This window comes from Chlorocebus sabaeus, chromosome 9, assembly GCF_047675955.1.
Source record: "Chlorocebus sabaeus isolate Y175 chromosome 9, mChlSab1.0.hap1, whole genome shotgun sequence".
Lineage (NCBI taxonomy): Eukaryota > Metazoa > Chordata > Mammalia > Primates > Cercopithecidae > Chlorocebus > Chlorocebus sabaeus.
The window spans coordinates 73,980,640-74,002,030 of record NC_132912.1 but is presented as its reverse complement, the minus strand read 5'-3'; the positions used below and the strand labels follow the sequence as shown (position 1 = coordinate 74,002,030).

General features: G+C 36.2%; 1 protein-coding gene across 3 annotated transcripts in view; it reads right to left on the bottom strand.

The window, feature by feature from the left end:
* CTNNA3 (catenin alpha 3) overlaps positions 1-21,391 on the bottom strand; it is a 1,853,344-nt gene that overhangs the window by 666,855 nt on the left and 1,165,098 nt on the right. The gene's annotated exons all lie outside the window — the stretch shown is intronic.

Sequence of the window (21,391 nt, the reverse complement as noted above, 5' to 3'; positions counted from 1 at the left end):
TTCCTCCTGAATTTACATTAACCACAAATTTAATAAATTAGATATGTGGTTTTTTAACAGATCCATACAATAATACTTTTCATAGGATTGTTGTAAGAATATAAATAAAATAAATCATGAAAAAAAATGTTTATCACAGTTTTTAGGAAAGAGGTTCCACAAATGCCAGATTATTTTCATTTCTTCAAAAAATAAGTGAAAAGGACATAAGCAAGTTCAGAATCTCCTTCAGGATAAAATTTACCTACTTACCGAAACCCTTTGTGTTAACCTCCCGCAATGTTCCCCAATTGCACTATCATCCAACCTCCACTTTTCCATCCTGGCCACAAATATATAATTAAAGACCACATTGATAAAATATATCATTGTATCAGAATGTATATGACAGATAGAATGTATGTGGGGAGTCAAAACATATAGAATTAAATAAACATAGGCCAGTCCTCTACAGGGTTATAAGCAAAAGCTGAGACATGGAAATATAATCGGTAAATTTAAAAGATGAAGGGATGGATATATGTTAGTGTGGGCTGAGGAATATCTGGTAATTTGTGCTGGGTTTTAAAACCATAAAAGGAGATGGAAATTGATGCAGAAAGCAATAGCAGCCGTTGGATGACTTTATGTCAAGGTTTGGAGGAAAGAGGAGGGAGACACCGAAGTGTCTACACAGGGTAAGTATATTAGGCAGATAAGTTAGAGAAGACTTTCATGGAGGTAGGAGGTAAGCTACTGTAATCATAGAGGCCAGAAGCAATGAAAATCTAGATTGAAATAATGGTAATGATAACAGAGTGAAAGTTCTGAATTCACCCATTATGGTGAATGAAGAAGAAGGCAAATTCAATAACAATTTTCAGAATCATGCCACAAGAAATTTATAAGAGGGAAAGGAAAGAATATTTGAGACGTATTATGGAATAAAAAAATTAGTTTTGATAATTCTCAATGTGTGGGACTTTGACCATTGCATCAGCATCATGTAAGAATTTATTAGAAAAGCCAATTCATAGGATCTAGCTTGACATACTGAATTCACCAATATTGGTGTGTTGGTGATGGTGGCAGGGCAGGGTAAGAACAGAACTAATCTGTAACATTGAAGATTTCTGACTTTTCTGATTTCTGTACTGCCACCACGGTCAATTTGAAGTCACTGGTGACATAGAGTTGTGAATAAAAGTGCACATTTCGCTCCCTAGACTCTATACTAGGCCACTCACGTACACCACTGGCTCCAGGTGAATCTGTAGTTTGCATCAGAATCAGCTGGATGATGATCAAAACACAGTTGGACCACATCACCAAAGTTTCTGTTTCAGTAGATTTAGGGCCTCAATATTTGCATTTCTAAGTTTCCAGGTGATACTGATACTCCTGGTCTGGGACCACACTTTGAATATCACTACATTAAGTGTCCCTTAAACCACCTTATTTAGAAATGTAATTAGCATACAGAGCCATAATTGCCAAAGTCACATTGAAGCAAAATGTTTTTATTACTTCTGTTTGTGACCAAAATCCAGTCTCAAGTTCTCATTATATTTAAGGTCTCAAGCAGGAATTGCCATAGGTTAAACACATCCTTCTTGAAACTAATTCTTTAGTGTTCCACTATCCACAATCTCGTGATTCTCTTTTTCCTTCTTTGGCTATTCGTTCTCAGTTGTTTTCTGTAGATTACTCCTTCGCTGATAGCTGAATTTTGAACAGGCCCCATTGCTTTCCTTTTCTGATGGCTGAATCCTCCCTCTTTGTTATATTATTCCAACCGATGGTTTTAAATATCACCAAAATGTTAATGACTCCAAGTTTTCCTGCCTAGAGTTCTTCTCTGAACTTCAAAGTAGAAATATCTCTGCCACTTGACACTTCCATTTGGGTATCTGAAACCTAATATTGACCAAATAGAATTTGTTTCTCCCTTGCACCTCATGACATCTCCTCAAATCTTTCCCAGCTCAGTAAACGGCAACACTATCCACTCTGATGCTCTGACCTGGAACTCCAAAGAGCTTACCATGCCCTTTTATCACATTCTACATCCACTAATTCCTATTACCACTCTTTCCAAAACATTTTCTCAATGTGACAAGTTTCAGTGTTTCCACAACCACCACCTTTGGCTAATCCACTATGATTTTTCCCCAGACAATTTCAATAGTTTCCTACTTCCATCTTTTTCCCTTATAATCCATTTGTCATATAGCAATCATGGGTCTGATTAAATTCTTCCTGTTTTACTGCAGTACCCTTAGAATGAAATCTCCTTCCAAAGCATAGCTCTACATGATCTGGTCCTTGCCCTATCTTCCCTATTCCCTACTCAACTCTGCATCTCTTCATTCAAACAGGTTGCAGTCATCCCATCTGGATGCTTTTGCATTTGTTTCTTCTGCCTGAAAAGCTCTTCTAGAATTTTACATGGTTTGTTCCTTTATGCTATAAAACTATCAACTCAAATGTCACCATCTGTACCAAGGAATTTTTTTTTTTTTTTTTTGCACATAGTCTCTTTCTATTTCATAATCTATCTGATTTTCCTGATACAGTAGTATGTAGTATGGTAGGCAACAGTATGGATTATAAAGCCAAATCATCTAAGTATGAACCTTAACTCTTAAGCTTCTTTCTCTCAATTAGGCAAGTTACATAAATCTTTTGTACTTTACTTTCCTTATTTTTAAAAATGTATACATAATAATAACTGCCACATAAGTTTATTGTAAGGATTAAATGAGTTAATATATAAAAATTATTTATAACTGTGTCTGGCACATATAAGAGCTACATGCATGTTAGCAATTATTATCCATAATTATCTTGTTTGAGTGATATCGACAAGATTGTGGAACTGGAGGTCCCAATCCTCACCCCCAGAAGAAACACCAATTTTAACAAACACCCATGGTCAAAAATACCTTTATGTGAGCTGAGGAATCCAACTAAGATTCCACCGATCCAGCATCATAGTGAAATAACAACCACCACCAAAATCCAAGAACAGATGCATTAAAAAGCACGTGAAAAACAATTTCACTTTACCTATGTCACCGAGTGCCAAGAGAGACCCATAAAAGATGCATTTAGTTTGAATGTAGACTTTATAGTTATTGTTGTTAAATATTCCTTGTTGATTTATTTTATTTATTTATTTATTTATTTATTTAATTATCTTTTTAATTTATTTTTTTGAGACAGTCTCGCTCTGTCACCCAGGCTGGAGTGCAGTGGCACAATCTTGGCTCACTCCAGCCTCTGCCTCCTGCATTCCAGTGATTCTCCTGCCTCAGCCTCCTAGGTATTACAGGCACATGCTACCACACCCAGCTAATTTTTGTATTTTTAGTAGAGACGGTGTTTCACCATGTTGGCCCAGTTGGTCTCAAACCCCTGACCTCCGGTGATCCACCTGCCTCAGCTTCCCGAAGTGCTGGGATTATAGACGTCAGCCGCCGCACCGGCCTGTTGATTTATTTTCTAAAAGAGACAGAATTACTCTGTTGCCCAGGCCAGAGGGCAGTAGCAGGATCATGTCTCACTGCAGACTCAAACTCCTGGGCTCAAAAGATCCTCCCACCTTAGCCTCTTGACTAGATGGGACTACAGGAGTGCACCACTGTACTGTACTCAGCTATTTTTTTTTTTTTTTTAGAGACGAGGTTTTACTATGTTGCATAGGCTGCTCTTAAACCAGTCTGGCCTCAAGTCATCCTCCTCAAGTCATCCTCGACTTCCCAAAGTGCTGAAATTATAGATGAGAGCCACCACGTCCAGCCTCCTTGTTGACTTTTGACTCATTTTTCAAGTGCAGCAAGATATAGTGACTCATAACTACCCCTCATCCTACAATTTCTCTCATGGAGAAAAGTGGGAGCAGCTACCTTCCTTCCTAGGAGACCCACTTCTGTCTCATCCCACCCAGAATACTGACGGGATTAGCAAAATGAAATCATCTTGGGGACACTAGGAATAGGGAAAAGGGGTAGAGGCCGTGGCAGCCTATATGTATATCTCAACAACCGGCCATAAATCTCACTGGCTGGTTCATGGTGGTCTCTACTAGGATCTCTGCCCACAACCCCTGTGGACTCCTCCACCTAACTGATATGTGCTCTCAGGATTCTATGCCCCTCAACTAAAATGGTTAGAGCCCTGCTGTCTACTACATATGGTACCCTATGTTCACCCACAGACAAAACATCTGAGCCTTTGCAAGACAGCATGTGCAAGCTCCCAAAGATGGCAAGCAAATATCAGCAGCTGGCTTGACTCTGCTGGATTGGGAGGAGTCATACTATATTAAACAATTCAGGACACTGTCTTAAGGAAAATAAGTGAGAGTCGCTTAACACCAAGCCTGGCTTTGCACGATCAAGAGAATGTACAAAATGTAAATACTTACCCCTTGAAGAGAGAAGAGGAATAGAGTGGGTGCTTCTACATACAAAAAGGTCTGAAAGACCCTCTAAATCTCTAATGGGGCTGACCAGTCAAGGTTTTTCTTTACCAGTGTCAGACACTAAACACTGAAGGAGATGACTCCTTCTTCAAATGTGAAGACACCATCAAACAGCTTCAAGAAACACAAAGAATCAAAGAAACATAACACCACCAAAGGAACGAAATAAAGCTCCAGTGACTAATCCCAAGGAAATAGACAGCTAACAATTGTCTAACAAAGAATTCAAAATAATTGTTTTTAAAAAGTACAGTGAACCACCAGAGAACACAGATAGACACCTAAATAAAATCAAGAAAACAATACATGAACAAAATGAGAAGTTCAACAAAAAGATGGAAACATGAATAAAAAAGAACAAGACAAATTGTGCAGAATACAATGAAATGAAAAAATATAATATTAAGCTTCAATAGCTTAATATGAGGAAGTCAAATTGTTCTTGTTTGTAGACAACATGGTCTTATACATAGAAAACCCTAAAAACGCCACCGAAAACTGTTAGAACTAATAGGAAAATTCAGTAAAGTTTCAGGATTCAAAGTCAACATACAAAAAATCAGTTGAGTATCTATACATTAATGATGAATATTTTATTAATACAAATCAATAAAATAATTCTATTTACAATAGCTACATAAAGAACAAAATACTTAGGAATAAATCTAACTGGAAAGATGTAAGATCTGGATACTAAAAACCAGAAAAAAATGATGAAAGAAATTTAAGATATAAAGAAATGGAAAGATATCTGTGTTCAATGATTGGAAGAATTAATATTGTTCAAATGTTTGTACTACCCTAAGTGATCTATAAATTCACTGCAATCTTTATCAGAATCCCAATGGCATTTTTTTACAGAAAGAGAAAAAAACTGTAAATTATATGGAACCACAAAATACACCAAATAACCAAAGCAATTTTCAGCAAGAACAAGCCTAGAGGCTTCACACTTCCTGATTTTGAAATTATATCACAAAGGTATAGTAACCAAAACAATATGGTACTGGCATAAAACAGACATATAGACCAGTGGAATAGATTAGAGACCCCAGAAATAAACCCTTGCATATACACATTTGTTATAAAAGCTCTTTCTTGAGAAAAGCAACAAAGAACTGCAGCAAATGACTGAAATTATACTTTTGTTCAGGCTTTCAAATGTTTGCTTTTGAATTCATGATTTCTAGGCAGCATCTGGCAGAAACTGAAATAATGATTATTATTTATTGGCAGTTGACAGTATATTCCACTCAGAGAGGCAAAGACTTAAATGGAAAGATAGCTGTCAACTCTTTAACATGCACAAAGGTTGGTTAATAGGCAAAGGCCATAAACTTAAGTATTCGCTTAAGAGCACAACCATGAATTATTCCTGGAATGCTGACAGGCAGTTTTGCAGTCATGGCTGTAATATTCCCTTCGATTTTTGGCCCATTTCTCTTAGGAGGCCCCCATCCTAGAGTTTGCTTTTCTATACCAGAACTCCTATACTTTGGATTACCCATGAAATATTTCTTATTACACAACAATATATTCTGAAAAAATACAGTAACACCATATAAGCCTCTGAAAACTCATTACAGGTGTTTTTCTTTCCTTCTACTTTTTAAAAAAAATTCGTGGGGATAAGTAGCCTCAAAGTGTCTTACGAAATGAGTTCCAGTGCTTGCTTCAAGGCCTTCAAAAGAAACTGCACCATAAGCAAAGAAACTGTTCACCACAGTTCCTTCCAGACTTACACTATGCCAGTCCACATATTAAGTAACCTCTCTGGCCTCCACTTTCCACCAACATAATTCAAATGTCTTCAACATCACCACCAAAAATATTCAATGGCACCTCTATGTGAGACAGAGTAAGTGTACATTCCCTTAGGTCACTATGTGATCCAGAACTAAAGTCTCTGGGAAACGTTCACTTCTTATTCAATGATTCATTTGTAGCTAATAACTTGCCAGATTAGAAAAATGACTTGAGATAGTACAAAGTCATTGTTGATATGGAAATAAATAATGAAAACCAAAGTAGACAAAAGAAGTAAATTTAACAACCAGGCTAATACAGTTGCTGAGATAGAACCTCAAATTTATTTTGAACTCACCTATACTAACAACCTAAAGAGGAACACATTAAGTTACATAATTTATTTAACTGATTAAAGATCTGATATTCAGAAAAATGGTTTTTCATGATAGTAAATTCTTTAAAAATTAAGTATATTGCCTTGGATCCTACACAAAGGTTTTAATACAAAATATTAGTTTAAAGAAAATAAGAACATATACCTCGAAATAATCCAATTCTTTAAATTCAGTCAAATTGTTTTTTCTAGTATCACTCATGTGTATGTTCAAGGGACCATATATTGCTCTAATACCTTGAAATATACACTTTTATACCCAGACACCACCCATAAAAATCAGCCTTTTAATTTTTAGTCAAAAACTTTGACTACCAGACTTTTTGAAAATATTATGCCAAAATTGCATAACACATTGATCCATCATTTTTTACCTCAGGGAGTTCCTGTTAAGTAAATAAGGATGTTAAATGATTTGGCGAGAATTGTATTTTAACTTCCTCCCCCTCTTGGCTGTGTAATCTTACAAAACCCACAAAATCTCTCTTGATATCAAACCTAACCAAGTATGATACAGAAATTGTAAAGCTTGTTTTAATAATAAAGTGATACATAAATGTCAAGTAATATTGACATCCTTTCTAATGGAGCTAAGGCCTTGAATTATGAAATAGCAAGCCCTAAATATATGACAGTCAAAAGCATTGTAGACTTAAATGTTGAAAAGTAAGATTCCTGGGATATTTTCTTTATCACGTCTTTTATAGCAAGGGGTAGTAGAAAAGTCTATGTTCTTTGGAGAATTACACAATTATGAATAAATTAAATTCTGACTGATGAAATAATTCTAAAACCAAGAAAATTATTAGTGTTCACATCCTAAAGCATTTTTTTTTTTGGTTCTTTAACTTTGGAGTAGTTACCTAAAATATCTGAATTTCTTCTTCTTTATAATAAAATGAGTCCAATAATGTGTATGTCACAAGACTACTGCAAGAATTAAACATGGTAGCTCTAGGAAAGCACCTGCCAGATCTCAGACACATGAGAAGAGGTCATCTTTTCCTCTATAAACTTTTTTACCAAGCATACAACCATAGCAAGCCCAGAAGGTATCTATATGTTCAAAAGCAGATTCATTACTTTAATGTACCTTTCCAAGAGCAGAAATTGAGAAATTGAAAAAAAGGTAGTTTATTTTGTGAGGCATCTAACTCATGTTGCCCTCCATTCGGCAAAAAGCAGAATTTTGGCAAGGCGCGGTGGCTCTGGCTAACACGGTGAAACCTCATCTGAGGCAGGAGAACAGCGTGAACCCAGGAGGCAGAGCTTGCAGTGAGCTGAGATCCGGCCACTGCACTCCAGCCTGGGCGACGGAGCAAGACTCCGTCTCAAAAAAAAAAAAGTAGAATTTTATTGTGCTATAAGTACAGTTATTTTATTTCTGCATAAGCATGACAGAGATTAAAGTTACTTTTAAAACAATAAACTATGCAATATCATATTGATACCTTGCTACTTACTAGAAGCAACATTTGACTCTCAAGTTCCCCAAAACCAGTTCATTCTTCCTATGGAGCAATTACCTTATAGCTTCTGGATCTCAATGTAGTTCTGTTTCAGCTCCCTAGACCCAGTTTCTGCACACTGTCTGTTATACTAACCATCTGTAATGGTAGGACTGCTTAGATTGTTTTAAATTATCCTTGTCCCATTCTCCTTGTGTAATCCAAAATGACAAATCTTATTTTATAGAATATTGCTAACAAATGCAGCCTTAGAACAGAAAAAAATAGAAAGTATAGAATGAAAAAATAATGACTATTGGTGTACATATAATAGACTTAGTGACATTTATGCTTAAGTCTATTTCATTGCTTTTTAACACTGCCTTTCCCAGATCACTGCCCCAATCAGCTTATACACTCCAAGAAACCTGGAGTGAACTGCCAGTCCTAAACTTTTGGTTCAGTGTAGATATGAAGTTAGAATACTCTCCTCTTGAACAGAATGCAGAAAACTTCTCTAAATCTAAATTGGGATGTAGGAGACACTAGCATTTTCAGTTACGACACATAAAATGAGAGTCCAGAGACTTTTATTTATAGAACTATAATTTGTAATCTTGATTGTAGTACAAAGAAGAGCATAAATGATTGCTTAGATTTGTATAAGGTCTTTTGGTTGGAAAACTTGTCATGACTGGGTATAGAAGTTGTTAGGACCTACGGGCATGGGTAATTTTCATATTAACCCTCAAGACAAGGTTCTGGGGAGAAATAGTCAGACATTCTCCATTTGGTTAAACATCCTGCTACAAATGACATTTCATTTCAGCCTCACATTTAAAATGACATTTAAAAATAATGTTATGAGCAAAATATTTTTCAGTACTAACATTACCTTCTGAATTACATAAAAGTATCTTAAGTTTTAAAGCTTTTAAAAAAAAATCTGTTTATGTATTTGAGGTTAATCTAAGTGTGAACCACCCACAAGTCCAGGATATCTTATTTACTTACTTATTAATAATAGTGAGAGCTCATACTAATATTTAGCTCCACAAGCTTGAGTTCACTGTATAAAAACATACTTTAGAAAATGCTGCTAGATTTGCTTAAAAACCTACTGCACTATGTAGATTCTGAAGACAAAAGGCAATATTGAAAAATTACCGTGATACCAACACTAGACAGATTCAACAAAAAAGGAAACCACAGACCAATATATCTGACACATAGATGCAAAAATTTTCAACAAAGTATTAGCAAACAAAAACCAACAATACATTAAAAAGACACTCACCATGATCAAGTAGGATTCATCCCAGGGATGCAAGAATCTTTCAACATATGCAAATCAAAAAATGTGATACAGCATTTCAACAGAATCAAGGACAAAAACTCTATGATCCTTTCAATAGATATTGAAAAAGCTCTTGATAAAATTCCATATCCCTTTATAAAAATCTTCAACTAATTTTGCATAGAAGAAATATACCTCAACACAATAAAGGCCATATGTGACAAACCTACAGCAATCACGGTGAATGGGGAAAACTGTAAGCCTTTCCACTAAGATCTGGAACCAGTCTACAATGCCCACTTTTGCCAATTTTATCCAACATAGTACTGGAAATTCTAGTCACAGCAACTAGGCAAAAGAAAGAAATAAAGGGCGTACAAATTAAAAAGGAAGAAAGTCAAATTATCCTTCTTTGTATGTAGCATGATTTTATATTTAGAAAGGCGTACTTCACCAAAAAACTCTTAGATTAATAAATTTAGCAAAGCTGCAGGATACAAAACCAAGACACAAAAATTAATAGTGTGTCTGCAAACTAACAGTGATCAATCTTTAAAAAAATCAAGAAAGCAGTAACATTTACAATAGCTAAAAATATATATTACACATAGGAATAAATTTAATGAAGAAGTGAAAGGTGTTTGCAAATAAAACTATAAAACACTGATGAAATAAGTTGAAGAGGACACAAAAAAATGAAAACATATTCTATGCTCATAGATTTGAAGAATTATTGTCAAAATGTGTCTACTACCTACAGTGATCTACAGATTCAGTAGAATCCTTATCAAATATTAAGGATATTCTTCAGGTAATTACAAAAATAAATCCTAAAATGTGTATGGACCCACAAAAGACTGAAGAGTTAAAGCAATCCTCAGTAAAAAATGCAAAGCTTGACATTGTACTACATGGTTTTCAATTGTACTACAAAGCTATAGTAACTAAAACAACATGGTACTAGCATGAGAAAAGACACATAGAACAATGGAACAGAATAGATAATACAGAAATAAATCCACACTATTACAGCCACTGATTTTTGACATAGGTGCCAAAAGCATACATCAGGGAAAGACAATCCCTTTAATAAATGATGCTGAGAATATTGGATATTCATATGGAGAAGAATAAAAGTAGATTCCCATCTTTCACCACATACAAAAATCAAATCAAAATAGATTAAAAACATAAACATAAGATCTGAAACTATGAAACTTCTAGAAGACAACATTGGGAAAACATTATAGGACACTGGTCTGGGCAAAGATGTTTTTAGGTAAGCAAAGGTGAAAAAAGCAAAAATAGATCAATGGGATCATATCAAGTTAAAAAAGCTTCTGCATAGCAAAGAAAACAATTAACAAAATAAAGAGACAATCTACAGAATGGCAGAAAATATTTTTAAAACTATCCATCCAACAAGGAATTAATAATGAGAACTTATAAGGAACTAAAACAGTTCAGTGGCATAAACAAAGAATAAAAATAAAAACAAAAAATCCGATTAAAAAATGGGCAATAATCCCCATGCTAACACCACCACCAGTGTGACTGCATGCACAGTCGCCAGCAGGGGCCCCCCATTCCCCAGTCATGCTGCCTCCACCACTGTGGTGGTGAATGCCCTCATGGAGGCAGGTGCACTGATACCCATTAGCACCCTGCTGCAGCCGATAAGCCTTCACCTGCCATGCTGTGGCTGCCACTGCTGCTGACACATGCGAATGAGGACAGATCCTGCTGTCACCACAGTATGAAATGCTTTGGCTGACACCACCCATCAGAGAGTACTGATTAGAATTCTGGTAATACCTCGGCCCCCCTACTGTAGTAGATTTCTAGCGTCAAGGAGCCAAAGGACAGTCAGGGCACCATTCCACTCCCCTAGAGTTACAGCACCCAGTACTGGAGCTGAGAGCTAAGTTTTCACTCCCTAAAATCTTCCAGAAACAAAGCCAGTTGGCAGAATTCACTTCATATCATAATCAAACCCTAAGGGTCATCAAAAAGGATAAAAGAAAAAAAATCCAAAGGTCAACAACTTCAATGACCAAAGAAACACTAGTCCACAAAGATGAAAAACAACCAACACAAGAACTCCAACAACTCAAAAAGCCAAGGTGCCTTTTGTCCTAAAAATGACCACATCACCTCTCCACCAGGGGTTCTGAACTAGGCTGAGATGGTGGAAATGACAGAAATAGAATTCAGAATATGGATAGGAACAAAGATCATTAAGATGCAGGAGTACATTAAAGCCCAATCCAAGGAAGCTAAGAATCAGAATAAAACAATACAGAAACTGAAAGACAAAATAGCCCGTATAGAAAAAAACGTAAGCAACCTGATAGAGCTGAAAAGCACACTAAAAGAATGTCATAATGCCATCACAAGTATTAATCACAGAATAGACCAAGTCGAGGAAAGAATCTCAGAGGTTGAAGACTGGCTTTATGAAATAAGACAGTCAGAAAAGAATAGAGAAAAAAGAATGAAAAGGAATTAATAAAACCTAGGAGAAATATGAGATTATGTAAAGAAACAAAATCTATGACTCATTGGTGTCCCTGAAAGAGATGGAAAGAGTATAAGCAACTTAGAAAACATATTTCAGGATATCATCCATGAGAACTTCTCCAGCATAGCTAGAGAGGCCAACATTAATATTCAGGAAATGTGAAGGATCCCAGTAAGCTACTTCACAAGAAGATCACCCCAAGACATATAATCATCAGATTCTTCAAGGTCGAAATGAAAGAAAAAATGTTAAAGGCCAGGTAACCTACAAAGGGAAGCCCATCAGACTAACAGTGGAGCTTTCAGCAGAAACCTTACAAGCCAGAAGAGACTGGGGGCCAATATTCGACATTCTTGTAGAAGGGAAATCTCAACCCAGAGTTTCGTATCCAGCCAAAGTAAGCTTCCTAATTGAGGTAGAAATAAGATTCCTTCCATACAAGCAAATACTGCTGGAATTTCTTGCCACCAGACCTGCCTTAAAAGAGCTCCTGAAGGAAGCACTAAATGTGGAAAGACTGTTACCAGCCACTACAAAAACACACTTAAGTATACAGACCAGTGACACTACAAAGCAACCACACAAACAAGTTTGCATGATAACCACCTAACATCATGATGACAGGATCGAATCCACACATACCAATACTAACCTTAAATGTAAATGGGCTAAATGCCCCAATTAAACACAGAGGGGCAAGCTGAATAAAGAACCAAGACCCAACTCACATGCAATGACACCCATAGGCTCAAAATAAAGGAATGTAGAAAAATTTACCATCAAATGCAAAACAGAAAAAAGGGAGGTTGCAATCCTAATTTCAGATAAAACAGACTTTAAACCAAAGATCCAAAAAGACAAAGAAGGACATTGTATAACAGTAAAGGGTTAAATTCAACAAGAAGACCTCACTATCCTGAATATATATGCACCCAACACAGGAGCATCCAGATTCATAAAGAAAGTTCCTTGAGACCTTCAGAGTCATAGACTGCCATGCAATAATAGTGGGAGACTTCAACACCTCACTGACAGTATTAGATCATTGAGGCAAAAAATTAACAAAGATTCTTAGGACCTGAATTCAGCACTGGATCAAATGGACCTGAGAGACATCTGCAGAACTCTCCACACCAAAGCAAGAGAGAATACATTCTTCTTATCACTACATGGCACATACTCTGAAATAAACCATATAATCGGACATAACACACTCCTCAGCAAATGCAAAATAACTGAAATCATAACAATCACTCTCTCAAACTACAGCACAATCAAATTAGAAATCAAGCCTAAGAAATTCACTCAAAACCATATAATTGCATGCAAATTAATTATATGAATAACCAGCTCCCGAATGGCTTTTGGGTAAATAATGAAATTAAGGCAGAAATCAACAAGTTCTTTGAAACAAATGAGAACAAAGATACCACATACCAGCATCTCTGGGACACAGCTAAGACAGTATTAAGAGGACAATTTATAGCACTGAATGTCCACATCAAAAAGTTAGAAAGATCTCAAGTTAACAACCTAACATCACAACTAAAAGAAGTAGGGAACCAACAGAAAACCAAACACAAAGCTAACAGAAGAAAAGAAACAAATCAGCCCAAATCAGAGCTGAATTGAAGGAGACTGAGACACCAAAAAGCATTCAAAAGATCAATGAATCCAGGAGTTGGTTTTTTCAAAAAATTAATAAATTAGATAGACCTTTAGCTAGACTATTAAAGAAGAAACGAGAGAACATCCAAATAAACACAATTAAAAATGACAAACAGGATATTGCCACTGACCCCACAGAGATACAAATAATCATCAGAAAACACTACAACCACCTCTATGCACATAAACTAGAAAATCTCGAAGATGTGGATAAATTCCTAGACACAGACACCCTGCCAAGACAGAGCCAGGAAGGAATTGAATCTGTGAACAGACTAATAACAAGCTCTGAAATTGAATCAGTAATAAATAGCCCACCAACCAAAGAAAATTCAGGACCAGATGGATTCACAACCTCATTTTGCCAGATGTCCAAAGAAGAGCTGGTATCATTCCTCCTGAAACTATTCCAAAATGTTGAGGAGAATGGACTCCTTCTAACTCATTCTATGAGGCTACCATCATCCTGATACCAAAACCAGGCAGAGACAACAACACCAACAACAACAAAAAAAAAAAAAAAAAAAAAAAAAAAAGAAGAAGAAGAAGAAAGAAAGAAAAGAAACTTCAGGCCAATATCTTTAAATTTTGAAGCAGAAATCCTGAACAAAATACCTGCAAACTGAATCCAGCAGCACATCAAAAAGCAAATGTACCATGATCAAGTAGGTTTCATCCCTGGGATGCAACGTTGATTCAACTCAATACATGTGATTTATCACATAAGCAAACTAAAGACAAAAAACACAATTATCTCAATAGATGCAGAAAAGGCTTTCAATAAAATTCAATATCACTTTTATGTTAAACACTCTCAATAAACTAGGTATTGAGAAAACATATTTCAAAATAATAACAGTCATCTATGACAAACACACAGTCAACATTAAACGAATGGGCAAAAGTGGGAAGCACTTCTTTGAAAACGAGCACAAGATAAGGATGCTCTGTCTTACCATTCCTTACCCAACATAGTATTGGAAGTCCTGGCCAGAGCAATCAGGGAAGAGAAAAAAATAAAGGACATGTAAACAGGAAGAGGGAAAGTCAAATTATTCCTGTTTGCAGATGACATGATCCTATATCTAGAAAATTCCACAGTATCAGCTCAAAACTTAAGCTGATAAAAAAAACTTCAGCAAAGTCTCAGGGTACAAAACTAATGTACAGAAATCACTACCATTCCTATATATCAACAATAGTCAAGCCAAGAGCCAAATCGGAAATGCAATCCCATCCACAATTGCCACAGAAAGAATAAAATATCTGAGAATACAGGTAATCAGGGAGGTGAAAGCTCTCTATAATGAGAATTACAAAACACTGCTCAAAGAAATCAGAGATGACACAAACAAATGGAGAAACATCCCATGCTCATGAATAGGAAGAATCAAAATTCTTAAAATGACCATACTGCCCAAAGCAATTTATAGATTCAATGCTATTCCTATTAAACTACCAATGACACTCTTCACACAATTATAAAAAAACTATTTTAAAATTCATATGGAACAAAAACAGCCCAAATAGCAAAGACAATCCTGTGTAAAAAGAGTAAAGCTGGAGGCATCATGCTACTAGCTTCAAATTTTACTATAGCACTACAGTAAACAAAACAGCATACCAAAATAATAACAGAGACCAATGGAATAGAATAGAGTATCCAGAAATAAGGCTGCACACCCGCAACCATCTGATCTTCAAAAAAACTGACAAAAAACAAGCAATGGGGAAAGGACTCCCTATTCAATAAACGGTGTTGAGATAACTGGCTAGCCATATGCAGAAGGTTGAAACTGGACCCCTTCCTTACATCATATACAAAAATTAATTCAAAATGGATTAAACATTTAAATGTATAACCCCAACCTATAAAATCCCTGGAAGACAACCTAGGCAATACCATGTTGGACACAGGAATGGGCAGATTTCATGACAAAGACACTAAAAGCAATTACAATGAGAAAAAATTGACAATTGGGATATAATTAAACTAAAGAACTTCTGCACAACAGAAGAAACATTCAACAGAGTATAACAGACAACTTACAGAATGGGAGATAAATTTTGCAAACTATATCTGACAAAGATTTATTATCTTTTTTCTTTTTCTTTTTTTGAGACAATCTCGCTGTGTCACCCAGGCTGGACGGCAGTGGTGCGATCTCAGCTCACTGTAACCTCTACCTCTCAGTTTCAAGTGATCCTCCCACCTCAGCCTCCCAAGAAGTTGGGACTACAAGTATGTGCCACCATGTCTGGCTAATTTTTTGTTTGTTTGTTTGTTTTTTGTTATTTTTAGTAGAGATGAAGTTTCACCATGTTGGCCAGGCTGGTCTCAAACTCCTGACCTCAAGCGATCTGCCCTCCTCGGCCTCCCAAAGTGCTGGGATTACAGTTGTGAGCCATCACACCTAGCCAGAGGTCTATTATCTAGTATCTATAAGAAACTTATATAAGTTTACAAGAAACAAAAAAGCAACCCCATTAAAAAGTGGGTAAGGGACATGAACACTTTTCTAAAGAAGACATACATGTGGCCAAAAAATATGCAAAAAGCTCAACATCACCTATCATTAGAGAAATACAAATCAAAACCACAATCCGATGCCATCTCATACCAGTTAGAATGGCTATTACTAAAAAGTTAAAAAGTAACAGATGCTAGCAAGGTTGCAGAGAAAAAGGAACAACTTACACACTGTTAGTGGGAGTGTAAATTATTTCAACCATGTGGAAAACAGCATGGCGAATCCTCAAAGACCTAAATACAAAATACCATTTGACCCAACGATCCTAGTGCTGGGTATATATCCAAAGGAATATAAGTCATTCTATCATAAAGACACATGTATGTGTATGTTCATTGCGGCACTACTCACTATAGCAAAGACAAGGAATCAATGCACATGTCCATTAGTTGGTAGACTGGATAAAGAAAATGTGGTACCTATACACCATAGGATACTCTGCAGCCATAAAAAAGAATGAGATCATGTCCTTTGCGGTAACATAGGTGCAGCTGGAGGCCATTATTCTTAGCAAACTAACATGGAACAGAAAACCAAATACTGCATATTCTTACTTATAAGTGGGAGCTAAATGAGGAACACAGATGGACACATAGAGGGCAACAACAGACACCAGTGCCTGCTGGAAGGTAGAGGGTGGGAGGAGGAAGAGGATTAGGGAAAATAACTAATGGGTACTAGGCTTAATACCTGGGTGACAAAATAATCTCCAGGAATATACTTCATGTGTATCTTTTGAATAGCCTCTAGTTTGTGTGTAAAAATACCCATGGGGCTATGGTCCTGGAGCAAACGCTTCAGGCCACATGACATGGGCTTACCCTATATAACAAACCCACACATGTACACTTGAACTTAAAGAAGTTTTTTAAAAAGCCATATAGTAACTATTTTAGGTTAGATGGATGGTCTCTTTCCTGGTTGTATGAAAGCAACTGTAGACAATACGTAAAGGAACTCACATGGCTGTGTTTCAATAACAGTTTATTTAGACATGTTGGGGAAAAAAATGGCCCAAAGACCTGAATAAACATTTCTCAAAAGAAGACATAACTAGTCATCAAGGAAATTCAAATCAAACCACAATGAGATATAATCTCAGGCCAGTTCGAATAGCTGTTATTAAAAGGACAAAAAATAACACTAGCAAGGATATGGAGAATGCTTGTACACTGTTGGTGGGAATATAAAGTCATACAGCAAATATGGAAAACTGTATGGAGGTTTCTCAAAAAACTAAAAATAGAAGTACCATATGATCCAGCAATCCCAATGCTGGGAATATACCCCCAAACAAAGGAAATCAGTATGTTAAAGAGGTATCTGTACTCCCATGTTTATTGCAGCACTGTTCACAATAGCCAAAATATGGAGTCAACCTAAGTGTTCATTAACAGATGAATAAATAAAAAACACGTGGTATATGTGTGTATATATACACGCACACATACAATGGAATATTATTCAGCCACAAAAAAATGAAATCCTGTCTTTTGCAGCCATACAGATTGAACTGGAGGTCATTATGTTAAATGAAATAAGCTGGGCATGGAAAGACAAATATTGCATGTTCTTACTCACTAAAACTGTGGATCTCATGGAGGTAGAATGGTGGTTACCAGAGGCCGGAAAGAGAAGAGGGGGCAGTAAAGAGAAGTTGGTTAATGGGTACAAAAATACAGTTAGATAGAAAAAGTAAGTTCCGCTATTAGATAGTACAATAGGAAAATTATAATTGACAATAATTTATTATATGCTTCAAATAGCTAGAAGTGAAGAATTGTAGAGTCTCCAACACAAAAAAAGATAAATATTTGAGGTGATGGATATTCCAATTACCCTGATTTATTACATATTGTTTATGTATCCAAATATCATATGTATCCCCAAAATATATATAACTATGATATACCAATTAATAAACACGCAAATGAAGAAAAAAATAACTGATAGTAAAAGGTATGGTAGGACTTTATGGTAAAAGTCTGCAAGAGGAGCTTCCCAGTGATTCTCTTTTCCACAGTTATGTTTACTTTTCAATTTAAGGGGGAAAAAAATCTAGGAATGTAGCTTCTGACCCCTGCCCTCTCCTCATTTCTCACAATGCTGCTGAAACTATTATTTTGTTAAGATGACTGCTTACTTCCTAATTTCCAAATTGTCAGTACTCATCCCTCTGGCCCTCACTGGAGTATCTGGCTTAGATGATCACTGTGCTGAAATGCTCCCATTTGCTAGGCTTCCAGCAAGCCACACTTCCCTGACGTTCCTCTTACTTTGCTCATTGTTCTTTTTGGGGTTCCTCTGCCTTTTCTTTCCCAGATGTGTTTTCTTAAGGTTATGCCTTTGATTCTTTTATTTTTATTTTGCTCTTAGCAATCTCATCCCACATTTATGGTTCTAATTATCACATCTATATGAATGGCTACCATAATCTAGTGATGACATCTCAAGTTCTTGTAGTTTTATTTTCTGTTATCTCAACGTGGATCTTCTGGTAGTAACTTAAATATATTCATTTCTGTCCTAAAGTGTCCTTTTCTTCATTTTGTTTCCAATTTCTTCTAATATAACCACTATCTTCCAAGGTACTAGACTATAAACCTCAAATTCATTCCCTTTCGCCTCCATTATCACAATCATCTAATTTGTTTTCAATTTCTGATCAATTTATATTATCCCTTTGCAATTTGTCCCATCTTAAAAATTTTTATTCTTACATCTCTTATTCAGGCCCTGACTTCTGCATGTAATATTCAATTATCTTTTAGCAGGTCATGCCTCTCCCTTTTGCAATTCAGTTGACACAGAATTTTCAAATCAATCTTCCAAAAGCACAGCTGTGATGATGTCACTGTCCTACTCAAAACCTGTAGTGACTAAACCAAATCTATGAAACTGATCTTAAACCACTTCACTTGGCACTAAGGGCTACAACTTATCTTTCCACAGACCTTGCCCTCCCACTGGTTCTTAAATGGGGCAACACCACTTTACTAGGAGGTTTATGGAAACGTGTGAAGGCACTTTTGGTTATTAGAAAGACTGGACTGGGGAGGTGCCGATTCTGAGCTTTCGGGCCTCCCCAGAAAAGGTTGAGCCCCACCACTGTGACTGTATCACACAACAAAGAATTATTCCACCCAAAATCCAAGCAAGCCTTCTGTAAAGAAACAACATGGCTTAGACATACTTGATTGCTTACTTTTTTCAATTTCTATTATATGTTTTTCCATCTCCTCTGCCTAGAATGCTCTTTTCATATTTTCCCAAATGTGCAAATCTTGCTTCTCCTTTAAGGCTCATGGAAAATGACACTTTTCTGTGGGCTCTCCCTGTATCCCCTGACATGAATCCAATTCTCAGGCCATTTCCACCAATTTCTCTCAAACACCACTTCCTTTCTATCTGGATAATAAATTTCCCTTTTGATTACAAACAATATCAGCAAGGCTCTATCTTTATTTTCCTCCATGACTAGAAGAACATTGTACAGGCCAGCACAGATCCTTTATGTTAATGTGCTTAATATCACAGCACACACCATGATTATAAATGAGGCTGTAAACACTTTGGTTTGTAATTCATTCTGAGATTCTTGCCTTGGCCTGCATCTAAAACCATGCTTATTCTAGGCTACATACTTTAAAGTCATTATCTAATTTTTTACCCCATTTCCCCACTTGAGTTTGATGGCCATGACTTCTCCTCCACAAATTCTGTTTCTTCTGCCAGGACACACCACCTCCGATTTTCCTTCTAATAAAACTTAGACCTTAAAATTCTTATTTCTCAGAACTGCTCTGTTGAGTACCCCCTAAATCTCCACTCCCTGCCCCTGGCTCACCCTAGCTTCATGGATGCTCCCAGAAGGTGGTCCGTAAGTATTTGTTGAATGAAGAGATCCTTGGAGTGAGTGGAAGAAAGTGGCTGTGTAATTGGAACAAGATACAGAGCAATGATAGGATAAAGGCACAGACATTTCCAGTCTTAGTAGCTGTGCTCACAGCTGCACCCAAGCACTGTCTCCCCACATAGATACCACACCATCACTGGAAAGAAACTGATACTAAACTTACATCTGAAATCACCCTAGTCAGTCTTGAGGATATACCACTCAATTATTATAAACATTTAATAAACAAAATCACCTCATTTAAGTCTTTTTTACATTATGACACTACTGTTGGTTTCCAAAATTTTAAGAGCATTTGTGCCATTCCCTGAAGTGAAAAGAAATAAATTAGGCATAAATTATAAAAGGCCTGATATGGCTCTTACATGATTCTTAAAGAATGTGGTCATTTTACATTGAATATTTGGGTCGTATATTGTTTAGCTGCAAACAAAACATCCATCATCATCATCAACAGTAGATGAAAGAAAATATATTTGCTTCCCCAAAGCTTGATACTTAGAAAATTAAGTGCTTTCAGTTCACAGATATGAGAGCTTCTCTATCAGAAAAACAAATAAAAATCCCATACAAATAAGTACATGGTTTTCCATTTGAAAGAAACAGTCTAATGCCCTTACTGAAGTGTGTGCTAAATACATCATAACTTAATCAGAACAAGTCGCTGTTTTTGCTAAATAGTCCTGTCTATGCAGAGAGAGATAATGCCAGTCACTTCACATGACTTGTACTTCAACAGACAAAGTGTCGTACTGGGACTTTTTATCACTTTGATTAGAAATTGAGAGTTTCTACACTCCCAGAAAATGAAGAAGGAAGGGGAATAGTAATGCCTTCCAGCATTTACCTGCCAATGAATATAATCCTAAAAAGGTCATTGAGGTATAATCATTCACTCAGCAAAAATGTACTGAGTACATACTATGTATCAAGCATTATTCTTAGGATATATTAGCAGAACAAAAATTCCTAACTTCATGGAGTTTATAGCTTTCCATGTTAAAATATGAATACAAGTGACCTCCAGTGCATGCCCTAACCCAAATACTTTGTTCTTTTTATATTTCACAAGCTTCTCTAGGACAATCTTGTCTTTCTTCCCTACTTATCAACACACCCAATATATATCTCTTTTAGAAATTATAGATTTTCAGTAACAACTTATAAAAATATTATCTCTTTGTACCTAACCACATCACTGAAAATAAATTAGGTACCTCTGGAAGCTGTTTTAGCCCTGTCAGGTCATTGGATACTACTTGGTGAGAGCAACAGAGATATAACAAAGCAGTACTAGATACTGACTCAAACTAGACAGTGATTGGAAAACTTGATTTATTTTAGAACTACATTTCTCTCTTTTGATTCTGGAAAATCTAAGTACTTAGGAGGGTCTGCCTAA